The following is a 13,736-nucleotide window of genomic DNA, read 5'->3' on the forward strand; positions in this document are numbered from 1 at the left end:
ACGTCCCTGAGTGAACCAGCAATAGAAGAAGCTGGAACCCACCCCTGAACTTATCTCTATTCTTGTATTGTCATAAGAGGTATTAGTAATAAAATAGATCAAGAAGAGAAAATATCTTCTTTAAAACTTTAATGAGATTTGATTTGGAGAGTTAGTTCGGGGAGCAATGTTGATAGAAACCACAAATGCACATTCACAATTCTTGCTTGGATGTTCCATTTTATTTGAATTTTTATTTCACTTTACAAAAACTTTCAGAAAGGTGTCCCCAGCCCTATATAGCCTTTAGGTATTTGAGGTCTGAAAGTCAACAGACATCAAATAACTAGGTTTTCGCTCCTTGCAAATATCTATACGTTTTTACCTTTCTCTTGCTGAATTCTTTCTGGAGCTATTGTATCACATTAAGGAAGACAAAGATAATTGTGTTTACTTAATTAAAAAATATGAGAGGAAAGAAATATAATTACTAACCACTTTGGGCCAGTATAAGACATTGGCTAAGATGGAGCAATAAATGATGCTCATTTTGAGATTGAATATCAACAACTAGACAAATTATTTTGGAACCTCTGATACAAATGCCATAAACACCTCTCCCATTCTGGAGAAAATTGTAATATCAGATGTTGACAAGATTATCACTTAACCAAATGGTAGGTTGGCCTTTACATATAAAATTTGTATTTACACATATTTTCCACCTCACCATTTATGAACATTAACATTTCATATGCCTTTGAGGCAGGCTGAAAGAAAGAGTCAGGTGAAATAGCAAACACAAGCAAGGTCACAAAGGAAAAAAAAAACAATGACACACACTATAATTGCATTTACTGACTCAACCAGAGTTATTTTGAATCTGGAAAAAAATGGACTGCTTTAATAAATATTAGAGAGGTGATGCATTCACACGAAATCCAGAGCACTTCTTCCAAATTTTATGAAATGTAAGACCTGTTCAAATATGCCCATATTTATAACATAGGGTAGGATGTTATCCTATCAGCCATAATTCTGCATCCCTGCGATGATATGTGGGAATGGCCTTGGGTGACAGGAGGAAAAATATCTGCCAAAATCATCCCAACATAAAGTTACAATTTCTGACCAAGAGGGTACCAAATATCCATTCTCTTCCATTTTGCACTGTGAACAATCAACTTTTGCAACAATTAATTTTTACCCTCAGGTGCTGAGAAGCAACTTAGAAGTGAGGAGAAACTTCCTGACAGTTAGAACAATTAATCAGTGGAACAGCTTGCTTCCAGAAGTTGTGAATGCTCCAACATTGGAAGTCTTTAAGAAGATGTTAGATAGCCATTTGTCTGAAACAGTATAGGGTTTACTGCCTAGTTAGGGGGTTGGACTAGAAGACTTCTAAGGTCCCTTCCAACTCTGCTATTGTATTGTATTGTATTGTATCTTGCACAATATAAAGATGCATGACCCATCTTACTGCATGAATAGAACTTCAATTGTTTTTGTGGCAGAGATGGTGAAAATGTGTCTTCTTGTTGTTGCTGACCAAATTGACATACACCTTACTTTCTGGTGAACATCTTGTTAGTGCATGTATGTAGTCATATTTATATTCTGTCTCCCTGCTTATACACCCCCCCCACACACACACACACAGAGAGAGAGAGAGAGAGAGAGAGAGAGAGAGAGAGAGAAACAGAGACAGAGAGAGATTGCTTGTATATTCAAATTTTAGCAGATATTTTTTAGACAACATTCTTCCAAGCAAGGAATCAAGTCTCCTTAGAATCCAGAAAATGAGAAGTAATAAGCATATCATTAACTTTCAGAGAAAAAAATGCAGTTACTCAGTGCAAACAAAGAATTATAGTATGTTGTAGACAAATATCACCACAACTATATATGTATGTATGTATGTATGTATGTATGTATGTATGTATGTATGTATGTTGTATTTGTGCTGATAAATAAATAGATAAATAAATAAATAAATATACATACATGTGTGTGTGTGTGTTTGTGTGTGTGTTGTATTTTGTGCTGATAAATATATATACAACCCCTGGTATACTGGGAGCTCACTACTCCCCCTTTCTGTCCTTCGGCTCATTACAGAAGACCATCCAGGCAGAAAACCATATTTTTATTTTTAATGTTGCCTTTGCTATGTTTGTGTTGTATTTGTGCTGATAAATAAATAAGGGGAGAATAGTATAGATCTATTTCAAGCTATTTAGCTCTCATCCGCTAGCCATACCCTTACTGGGATTTGAACCTGGGCTATATTACATATTAGTGGCTAATACATCTGATGTGAGCTAAATAGCTTGAAATAGATCTATATTAATTTCCCTTTATTTATTTATCAGCGCAAATACAACACACACACACACACACACACACACACACACACACACACATATGTTGCAGGGACGTGCGGTCAGGGGAGGCAGGGGAGGCAGAGCCTCACCTCTCATCATGAAATAATATATAATAATAAATTATAATATATATTTCCTCCCATCCCTTTTACACGGTTCCCACTAAGCTCCGGTAAGGAGAAGAGCTTTTGGGGAGTGAAGAGGAAGAGGAGGGAGGAGGAGGAGGTGTGCGCGCGGGGCGGTTCCAGCTGGGCAACCGGCGGAGGCAGGAGGATTCTCAGAAGCGCCAATAACCTTCCTGCCTCCGCTGTACTTTGCGCGCTCCTCGCAACTGCAATAGACGTCCAGAAGTGGCAGGGGCTGTTGGGCTGGAAGCCCAAACCCCATTAGCCACAAAAGCCGCTTCTGGACGTATATTGCAGTCGTGAGGAGTGCGCGAAGTCCAGCAGAGGCAGGAAGGTTCTCATCGTTCCCCAGTCGCTTTCGTGGCTTCGTCATCAAGACGAAGTCCGGGAGCGCCGACAACATTTCTGCTGCCTCCACTGGACTTCGTCTTGATGATGTCGCCGCAGCTCCTGGGACGCACGGAGGTAGCCAGAGTGGTGCTGAGGCAGTCCGGCGGATGAGCGAACGAGGATCAGGCTGCCTGATCCTCCATCACTCGCTTGCTCGCTCTTTCGTCCGCCTGGACCGCCTCGGCTCTGCTCTGGAGGTCCGGCCGTGCCCAGCCGCTGCGGCAACATCATCAAGACGAAGTGGCTTGGAGACGAAGTGCTTTTCAGTGCTTTTCTGTGCGTCTGGTGTTTAGGTAGATAGCTGGATGTCCTAAACGCCAGACGCTCAGAAAAGCACTGAAAAGCAGCTGCTGTTGGGGACTGCAGAGCGCGAGCTGGCGGAGCGCACTCAGGAAGGTGGGGAATGGGATCACGTGTGCTGGAGGCTGAGGCAGCCTCAGCCTCCAGCACACGTGGTCCCATTCCCCACCTTCCTGATGACGTCACCAGCCTCACCAGCCATAAACCTCACCGCACGTCACTGATATGTTGTATGGAACCAGATAGGTTCCAGGCGGAGCTTGGGCCACCTCCTGCAGACCTGTCCCGCTCCCGGACAGAGGACCTGGTAGCTGCATGGAATAATGTGGCTGCCGGAGCCTTAGACCGGGTTGCGCCTTTGCGGCCTCTCCGATGGCAACGATCGACCCGGGCTCCCTGGTTTAACGGGGAGCTAAGGGCGATGAAACGCCACAGGAGACGCCTAGAGAGCAAGTGGAGATCCTCCCGCTCCGAATCTGACCGAACACAGGTAAGAGCCTACTTAAGGACCTACCTTGTGGCAATAAGAGTGGCCAAACGCTGATATTGTGCCACCCTTATTGCGTCCGCAGAGAACCGCCCTGCCGCCCTGTTTCGGGTGACCCGCTCCCTTCTGTCACAGGGGCAGCGGGATCCCCCATTGCAGGGCAGGGCAGAGGAATTTGGGGAATACCTGCAGGATAAAATCGATCAGATCCGGAAGGAATGGACCCCCTTCAGTGCTCCAGGGGGGACGTCCGAGGCGAGTCTTGAGAGACCACACTGGGAGGAGTTTGACCCTGTTGTCACCGAAGATTTAGACAGGTTGCGTGGGCGACTGCGAGCCACCACATGTTTACTGGACCCGTGTCCCTCCTGGCTTGTACTGGCTTCCTGGGATGGTTCATGAAGCTGGCTACTGGGACTGGTGAACGCTTCATTGAGTGAGGGCCTTTTACCAGCCACCTTGAAAGAGGCAGTGGTGAGGCCCCTGCTCAAGAAGCCTTCTCTGGACCCAAAGGAGCTAGCAAATTATCGTCCTGTCTCCAACCTTCCTTTTTTAGCGAAGGTTGTTGAGAGTGTGGTGGCTCAGCAGTTCCCGCGTCACCTGGAGGAATCTGATTATCTAGACCCGAGCCAGTCCGGCTTCCGACCCGTCCACAGCACGGAGACGGCCTTGGTCGCGTTGGTGGATGATCTCTGGAGGGCAAAGGATAGGGGTTGCTCCTCTATCCTTGTCCTATTAGACCTCTCGGTGGTTTTCGATACCATCGACCATGGTATCCTATTGCGCCGTCTGGAGGGGTTGGGGGTAGGAGGCACCGTGTTGCGGTGGTTCCGCTCCTACCTCTCTGGCCGGACGCAATGTGTGTTGGCAGGGGAGCAGAGGTCGACCCCGAGGCCCCTTACTTGTGGGGTCCCACAGGGGTCGGTCCTCTCGCCTCTCCTGTTCAACACATATATGAAGCCGCTGGGCGAGATCATCCGTGGTTTTGGGGTGGGATACCATCTGTACGCTGACGACACGCAGCTGTACATTTCCACCCCAAACCACCCCAACGAGGCTGTCAAAGTGATGTCCCGGTGTCTGGAAGCTGTGCGGGTCTGGATGGGGGACAACAGGCTCAAGCTCAACCCCTCCAAGACAGAGTGGCTGTGGCTCCCGGCTTCCCGGTTCAACCAGTACATCCCATCTCTGGCCATCGGGGACGAGCAATTAGCCCCGGTGGAATGGGGGCGCAATTTGGGCATCCTCCTAGATGCCCGGCCAGCTATGGATGACCATGTGGCAGCCGTGGCGAGGGGGGCATTCCACCAGGTTCGCCTGGTGCGCCAATTGCGACCCCTTTTGGACCGGGATGCCCTGCGCACAGTCACTCACGTGCTGGTGACGTCCCGCCTGGACTACTGCAATGCTCTCTACATGGGGCTCCCCTTGAGGTGCGCCCGGAGATTGCAGTTGGTCCAGAATGCAGTAGTTACCTGCGGGATCGTGTCCTGCCCCACACATCCCTGCGACCTATTCGCTCACACAGAGAGGGACTTCTCCAGGTGCTGTCCTCCAGAGAGTGTCAGAGGGCGGCGCCCAGGAGTAGGGCCTTCTCTGTGATGGGCCCTACCCTTTGGAATGACCTCCCCCCAGACATTAGGACTACAACTGACCTCCGCTCCTTCCGTATGAAACTTAAGACCCACCTGTTCCGACTAGCCGGCCTGGCTTAAATTTAGAGCTTTTCCACCTCTTGGGCATTTTTAATTGTTAATTTTAATTTTTAAATTTTAACTGTCATTGGGGTTTTAATTGTCTTAAAGTACTGTAATTTATTTATTTATTTTCCGCCTCCTCCATATTATATTGTTGTGACTGTTGCTATTGTATGTCGCCCCGAGTCCCTGGGGGGAGAGGGAGCGACTAAGAAGTCAAATTAAATAAATAAATAAAATAAAGTATTTGTGCTGATAAATAAATAAAGGGAGACTAGTATGTATGTGTATATATATTTGGGCATACCAGGGGTTGTAACACAAATACATACATACATACATACATACATACATACATACATACATACATACGTGTGTGTGTTGTATTTGTGCTGATAAATAAATAAATAAATAATTATTTATTTATCAGCAAAAATACAACACAAATATAACAAAGGCAACATTAAAAATATGGTTTTCTGCCTGGATGGTCTCCTGCAGTGAGCCAAAAGACAGAAAGGGGGAGCAGTGAGTTCCTTCCCATATTTGGGCATACCAGGGGTTGTAACACAAATACATACATACATATACATATACATATACATATACATATACATATACATATACATATACATATACATATACACATACACATATACATACATACATACATATATGTAAGCATTATTCATGCTTACAGATTTTTGCAGCAAATTTACAAGATGGAGAGCTTAGTTAAATAAGTTAAGTTACCCATATGTCAGTGAGAAGTAGAAGGAAATAAATCCTAATAAGCATTAATAAGCTTACATCTTACTTGGCATAATTTGAGCCAAAAATCATTTTGAGAGGGAAAACTGAGATTCAACATTTTATTTCTGGGCATAATTAAAGAGAGGTATACTTGGGGCCCAGGTTCAAATGAGGCTACCCTGATTTGGGCATTCAACAAGCTGTTTATATACCATAAAGGCCATATACACATCAGATGACATCAGTGCATTTTAGGCTAACATCCCATAATAACCATGGAGATCACATTTATTTAGCTAAGCTCTCCACCTCTGGATGTGTGGTTTTTTTAAAAAATAAATTTGATTACATTTCATTATAAAAATAGTTCAAAAACTGAAAGAAAGAGAGAACTGCAAAGAGAAAAAAACGTGGTGACTTCCTTCTCTTTTCAGTGTGGTAAAAATATAAATATATATATTTTAAAAACTAGTTTTGGTTTTATTTTTATTTTAAGAATCTTCTGTGTTAAAATAAAAATCTGACCCCAATATTTCTTTGCTTTAACACAGGGGTGTCAAACTCAGTGATGAATCACAGCGGCCAAGTGTGTGTGGCCGTGGCTGGGTGGCCATGGCTGGTTTGACACCATTCATTGGTATGGCTGACTCTGGAGGCTGGGTCGGGACATAGGGACTTGACGTAGGGACCATTCGGTGACCCACAAGCTCCTCGCCTCTCCAAACTGGTGAGGCTGGAGCACTTGGCCTTTAGTCGGGGCTCCTGATATGGTGAAAGACAAGGGCGCTGGATGAGCCCTGCTTTTCAGGATGAAGCAGGTGGACGTAATTGCATGTCCAGCCATGGCTATGGTAAGGAGCAGCGACTGAGTTTGGGCCCAGGGGCCAAGAAGGAATGGGAGTGGCGTGGTGGCTGGGCTGTCTTCTGGCCCACTGGATTTGGGTTTTTTCTTTGATTGCGAGTGGCGGTAGGCTGGGGCCAAGGTGGCAAGGGTTAGCATCTCACCATCTCCAGGGTGGCCCTGTGGGCCAGATCTAAACATTGTGGGCTGGATCTGGCCCACGGGCCTTGCATTTGACATACCTGCTTTATCACAAGTCCACCAGAGATGATAAAAAGTATCTTCTTTGCATTTCCAACATACATTTGAAACTTCTTTATACATTTCTGACAATTTCTCAGGTGTTAAATACCAATAATACATCACCTTATAAAAATTTTCTTTCGAAGTATAATTCAGTGTAAATTTCAACTCATTAGTTCAAGTGTTTTCTGTTTATCAAACATTATAGCCTACTGGATTCTTACTATGTTCATTTTTCACCACAGTTTAAGCCAAATTCTATGTTACCTTTCCTTGTTCCTGTAATGGACCGCCTTGGAAAATTCTTCAGCATAGTTACAAAGCCACAGTTGTCCAGCTAGAGTAACACTTCCTATAACAGAAGTGTTTGTGGTCAGCCTCTTTAACTTCTTATAGTAAATGTCAATGTAGTTTTTGGCTAGCTACTTAATATCAAGCAAAAGTATAGATAAAGATGGGCCAGTTCTGGTTGGAGCTAATTCATGGCTCCCTTACAAAAACCTTTTAATAGTTTGCTAATAAATTAATAGGTCAGGCCCTCATTACAATAATTTCAATACCGGATATAATGTTCCATAGAAGTAACTTATTTGCACCTAAACATATTAGTGCTCTTGTAACATAGGAACTTAGGCAGGGATAGTTTAATGGGAATGCATGTTTTGCCTCTTGTTTTCGTAACAATTATAGATCTAGTCCAATTCCCCCACTTCCTCTGGGCTTCTTATTTCCAATAGATTTAATGAAGTACAGTACATGTGAATATTAAGGAATTTATGTAACATGATAGATTCTAAAGTAAAAATGGTACATTAATCTAAGTGCAAGGTTAGATATGAATGAGAATCTTCCCATTTCACAAACCGTTTCTATCAATTTATCCAGAATAGTGGCTCATCATCACAGAATAAATTATTAGATGTCCACTTAGCCTGAACTGCTATGCTTATCTATCATGCTAATTGTAGATATGAATACTCTGCATATTTTTCCCCTAGGAAAACCAAACTGACCATTCGTGGCTGTAATGTATTTTGCCTTCTCTACAACAGGAACTGTTTTCTTTATTGTATTTGGAGGCAATTTAAAAGCACTGGAAAAAAGATACCAAAAACGTTGGTTGCTATGGGAACCAATGCACTGTGGCTGCAGCATTGGATTCTGTACCACTAACCTTTGGAAGGTATTGCAGTTACATGTATTTTAACTTTGTTTTCCATCTTTTTCTACTTGCCGAAATTTCAGTGAAGATTTGCAAAACACTTTACATGCTTCTGTAGCAAATTGAATATATTTTGAGTAAATACATGTTTATGTATGCAAAATGAATGATTTGATTCAGCTTAGTCTTTTCCCCCCCTTCCCAATCTTTTTTGAATCTGCTAAACAGCAGGAAAATTGCCACCTTAAACATGTATTTCAAGTAAGCATACTGAATAAACAAAGCCTGCTTGAGTCTTTCTTGCTATTTGTTTGCACATTCGTGAACATGTTAATGCAGCACAAGGTTAAGTAAAAATGCACTCGAAAATCCAAATCTGAACTCATTTTAACTTTACAGTACCTTACAGCAACAGTAAATCGTTGGTATTATCAGGATTACTGGTACATAATCCAATTATTTGCAATCAGCACCCTTAAACCCAATGCATACAAATGTATCAAGTTTTAATTAAGAAGTTTGCATATTACCCTACATTACGATTTCATAACTTAAACATATCCAGTAGCATAACTGTACAGGAGCACACGTCAAAGAAACATTTTGACTGTTCATAATTCATATAAAAGACAAAGCTGTTGTTCAGCAGGCTAGCTAACAGAGGGCGCCACAGAACCATAAATAAAACTCCACCAAAGCAGCCGTGCACTCTCGTGCGAAATAACATGCAGCGCTCGCTCTTAAGATAACTGACGGTCTCTGCCTCTTTTCCGGAAGGAACCAGGCGGTTGTAAGATAACGGAAGCCTTTTATTGGATTGTAAAATAAGGTGAAAAAAGAGCGCAGGAGAATTGTTGTGTCGGACGGGGCTCTTCCAAGTCCCATGGAGGGTGCCGCCACGTCCGCGAACCCCTACCACAGAAAGAGACTCGGCGCCCCGTTCGCTCGCCACCTTTTCCCATTGTCTTTGCAACCCCTTGGTTTTTTACGACGAAACTCCGCGAGCCTTTCAACGCCTCAAAGACGCTCCGAGACGGAGCACGCCTCCTGTAGCGACGAAACGTTAAAAAGGCAAGAGAGGCCAGCCGGCTTGTAAAACGACAGCCCGACCGCCTCTTCCAGCACGAAGGCGTCGCCGTCGACCTTTTGAGGGAATCCGTCTTTATTTAACATTTATGTATGCTCCTCCAGAGAAAGCTCTGTCGCTCGCGCGCGCGCGCGCTCTCTGTCTTTCATTCCAGTCTCGAGGATGGTGCCGGAATTCGCCCGCGCGCACCATGAGGGAGGCTCTCAAGAAATACTGGGAGGGAGGGAGGGGGGAAATAAAACAAAAACACGAATTACCTGTGGAGATTGAAAAACGGCCTTGTGAGAGATGAAAGAAAGACTGAATTCTATTTTATTCCTTCCCGCCCCCCTCCAACTCCCTTAAGAGCCCTTTTCGTGGGAAATTGGCAGCTCTGGCTCAAGCTGCGTGTAGACACCTTCCAAACCACGGCTCGACTTCATATAAACACTGTACCTATAGGCTTTGCTTGTCTAAATGGAGACGTGGTTTGGAAGGTGACTAAACGTAGCTTTGAGCCCGAGCTGCCAATATTGGCAGCTCGGGCTCAAAGCTGCGTTTAGACACCTTCCAAATCACGTCTCCTCTTTTATATATATATAAAAACCTGGGCTCAGGACGCCCCCTAAGGGCGAACCCGAGCGAGCTCGCGTGGAGCGGGGGAGGGAGAATTTTTTTTAAAAAAAAAAGAGGAAGGGGAGAAAAAACCCTCAGTAAACCGAGGGTGGGGGGAAGTGAGAGAGGGAGTGTGTGGTGTGCGCGCGCGTGCATGTGTGGCTTTTGAACTGCCCACACAGACTGTCACAGAGAGAAGCGGGCGGGAGAGCGAAATGCAGAGGCAGTAGCGGCGGCGCCGGCGTTGCTCCAATCAGCCAGCTCCAGCCACTCCACTCCCAGCAACCGAGCGAGGGAGATCTCCGGCGTCTCAGTCAGTGGGCGCGGGGCTTAGCCGGGCCTCTCTCTCTCTCTCTCTCTCTTTGTGAGCAACCCACCCATCCACCCCAATACGCACAAAAGGGGACAGAGGAGCCGCGGAAAAGAAGGTAAGGCTTTCCGTGCCTCTTCGTCGCCATCTGAGCGCTTGATTTTTCCACGCTGGCCAATTGATTTGATTCTTTCCTCCAGGGCGGTCGGGTTTGCACGCTTCTCTCGAAACGATTTCGGGCAGGTATACATGCATGAAGGGTGTGTATGTTCGCCTGTATGCATGAGATTAAAGAATGTGTCTTAATGGGGGTAAAACTACGCTATAGGGGAAGGAATGGATGCCATTCTTGGGAGTCGCCTTATGGAGCGCACATGCCTGGTTTTTACTACTACGAAAGAGAACGATCGCGGTGGGGTTGTTTTTTTTTTTTTTTTGCGATACGAGCAGTAAGATGTAGAGAAATGAAATCTCTGCTATGCACGAAACATCCGCGGGATGGTCGCCTGATGGAGAACATGCGTGGGAAGATCGGGGCGGAGGGGCTTTTAAAGGAAGCTTTTTAGAAAGCCATTCACTCGCCTTGCAGGAGAAAGGCTCGTTTCGAAGAACGCGCGCGGGAGGGGTGGGGTGGGGTGGGGTGACATTCATCCCGGCTAAGACCCTGCAGAAGATTTGGCTGGGGGGGATAGAAGGAGGGAGGGACGGAAGGCAGGGAGCGCTTATAGAGAGAACGCTGCGAACGATTCTCGGAGCTGGAGCCTCCGAAGAGGCTTTTCACAGTATTACCTGTGGAACGCTTTGTAGAAAACTCCAAACATTTTGGGAGTGCCCGGTGATCAAACGTTAACAAAGTAACTGTGCAGATTCTTTACCGAAGAACTGATGGGCGGCGTGGCGGGGTGGAGAGGAGGGAGGTAATAATACTTCCTTTGTAAATGGACATCTGCCAATTTTAACCATTCGGGCATGTGTTGATTTGGTTTTCTTTCTCCCCCCCCCCCCAAAAAAAAATCCCCTTTGCTTTGACGACCCTGAAGAAAAGAGCTTATGGTTTTGTTAGTCACTCACGGATGTGATTTTAAAAAAAGAAAGGCGCTGCCACAGTTTTAATCCCCCACCCATGTTAATACAAAAGCTGCAAGACAAGAGCTTTTAAAAACCGGCGATCCATCTTTATTAAGATCAGAATTACTGCACAGATGCTCCGCGCCCCATGAATATTCATAGGAAAGACCCTTCCTCCACCCACCCCCCAAGCAAATCTGTGTATCTTGCAAATCCTAAATCCTGGCGATTTCCTTCCTTCTCCACCCTTGCGGACTGCCTTTTTAGGATGTGCATTTAAATTGTAACCCTGGAAACGTTAAACCAGGCCACCTGTTTAATTAAAGGATGGCTTTTTAAAGGAGCCATCAGTGGTGTGCATACTTGCATAGAATTTTTGCCACATCATGTACATAGGTGAGAAAACCCTCCAATTTGGGTTCTCTTTTGCAGTACTGCAGGGGAAATGAATGAAAGTCTTCTGTAATTACCTATTCCTTTGTCTTCGCGTGGCGCATGCGTAGGAAAGCAGGGTGTGGAAGAGAGATGAGACCAGTCGTTCCATCCTTAGACAGGCTCATATCAGAATTATTGGAACAAAGACTGGCATCTTGAGAGAGTAATCACTCAGGATCTGTAGGACAGCATTTTAGGAAAGCCATCAATCAACAGACCCCACTTAAATAATAATTGCATTTGAAAAGATTGTATTGGCTTTAAATCTAGTGTTTAAAAGTCTCAGCATATACAATCCCACATGGATGAAATTATGGCTATTATTAAAGAGGAAAATCCTTGTTCGTGGTAGAATGGGTAAAATTGTCATTAGTGTGATATTATGACTCAATAGTTTTACTTTTATGGCAGGAAAAAAGATACCTTCCCTACCACTTAAATTAATGAAAAATCAAGATAAATAAATGAAAATGGTGGGTGTAGGCTGTGGTTTTTTCTCCTCTCACTCTCCTGTCTTGCAAAATGGCTCTCAAGCAACTGCTGAGAACTGGGGCAACCATTTCATTGCGTTTTTCTACTCTTCAACTAGTATCTGCTAAGCTGGCCATCTTGTCTGCAAACATTAGAAGGGTAGTTGAAATGCACTAATTAGGCTGATCCTTTGGAAGATGACAATTAGGGAATGTCAGTGTGTGTAATGCAATTAAATTCCACATTTCATGATACTTAAAAGAAACTGTTGCCATAGCAGACACTCAAGCTGCCACCGTTATTCACATTTTTCCACCTTAGCGGGATGCTTTCTTTTCTGTAATGGTTTCCTGTGAGGACAGAAATGGATGAAGGTATTCAGACTCCCACCTTTTTAGTCTGTCTCCTGAAACTCCATTTATTGCTTCTCTTGTTTTCCTCAGTTGTTTATTGAGAGCATGAACACCATCATTTCCCCACTCCTCTGTATTAACATGTAGCAAAAGCTGGCTACTTGTTAGAGACATAAAGATAACTGGCTTTATTTTAGTGAAGCTTAGTGACTGCATCAACACACTTTACTGACAATGTTGCTATTATAGCAGATTCAGGAAGTGAACAAATTCTTTTTTTTCCAATTGATAAAGTCTAACCAGTAAGGTGTGTGCAATTAACATTTGTTTAGATTCAGCAATTTAAGAGAACTGAAAAATTCTACATTTGTCAAGTAGAGCTTTAAGATTGTAATTGTCCCTTATTTTTAATATGGATGTATGTTTCTTATTATGTGGGTGGTTGATGCAAATGGTCAAACTCATCTCAGAAGATGTTGGTTGTCTGGGATATTTATAATAGAGGAAATCACTTAAATTGTCAAGCTTCTCTCAGATACCAATCTACTGAGAGATTTGTCTTATCAAAAACTGCTACATTAAAAATGAATAACCAATAGTAGGCCCAAGTGTATGTATTGTCTGTATATCTGCCTATCTTATCTTTCAATCTAGTGAAACAATAATAATTCAGCCAATTAAATACTATCTTGAATGCTGATTGGGTATCTTCCTTCCATCTACAGGCCTCAAAACAGAATACCACCCAGGTTTAGCCTGGGTGAGGAGGATATTTTACCAAAGAAGGGCAAGTTTTTCAACAAATTTGAAAAGCCACAATTGGAAGTATTCAATTGTCAAATAAAACAAGATATAAATTGGGATTATTGGTTGTTAACATTGTAATAACTACAGCAATTGTCTCAATCTGTTGTTCAGCATTCATTTAATTACAAAAAAGCCACAAAGCAGAAAGATATATAATTTTGCCATAATAAATTAACCCAGTTTAACTCTTGTCTAAGGACAAGAGTTGGGCCAATGAACAGACTTTCTGAGAAACAACCACATGGAGGCA

General features: G+C 43.9%; 1 protein-coding gene across 2 annotated transcripts in view; it reads left to right on the top strand.

Annotated features, from left to right (window-relative positions):
- Positions 1–10,202: 10,202 nt before the first annotated feature.
- BASP1 (brain abundant membrane attached signal protein 1) overlaps positions 10,203–13,736 on the top strand; it is a 76,891-nt gene continuing 73,357 nt past the window's right edge. The window contains exon 1 of one of the 2 annotated variants that reach the window (XM_081952659.1): positions 10,203–10,470. The gene's annotated coding sequence lies outside the window, so the exon portion shown is untranslated. Of the gene's footprint in view, positions 10,471–10,574; positions 10,596–13,736 lie in introns of those variants that run through there. The other variant, XM_081952660.1, reaches the window with a different exon arrangement.

This window comes from Natrix helvetica (assembly GCF_964273705.1).
Source record: "Natrix helvetica genome assembly, chromosome: 4".
In the NCBI taxonomy this organism is placed as follows: Eukaryota; Metazoa; Chordata; class Lepidosauria; order Squamata; family Natricidae; genus Natrix; species Natrix helvetica.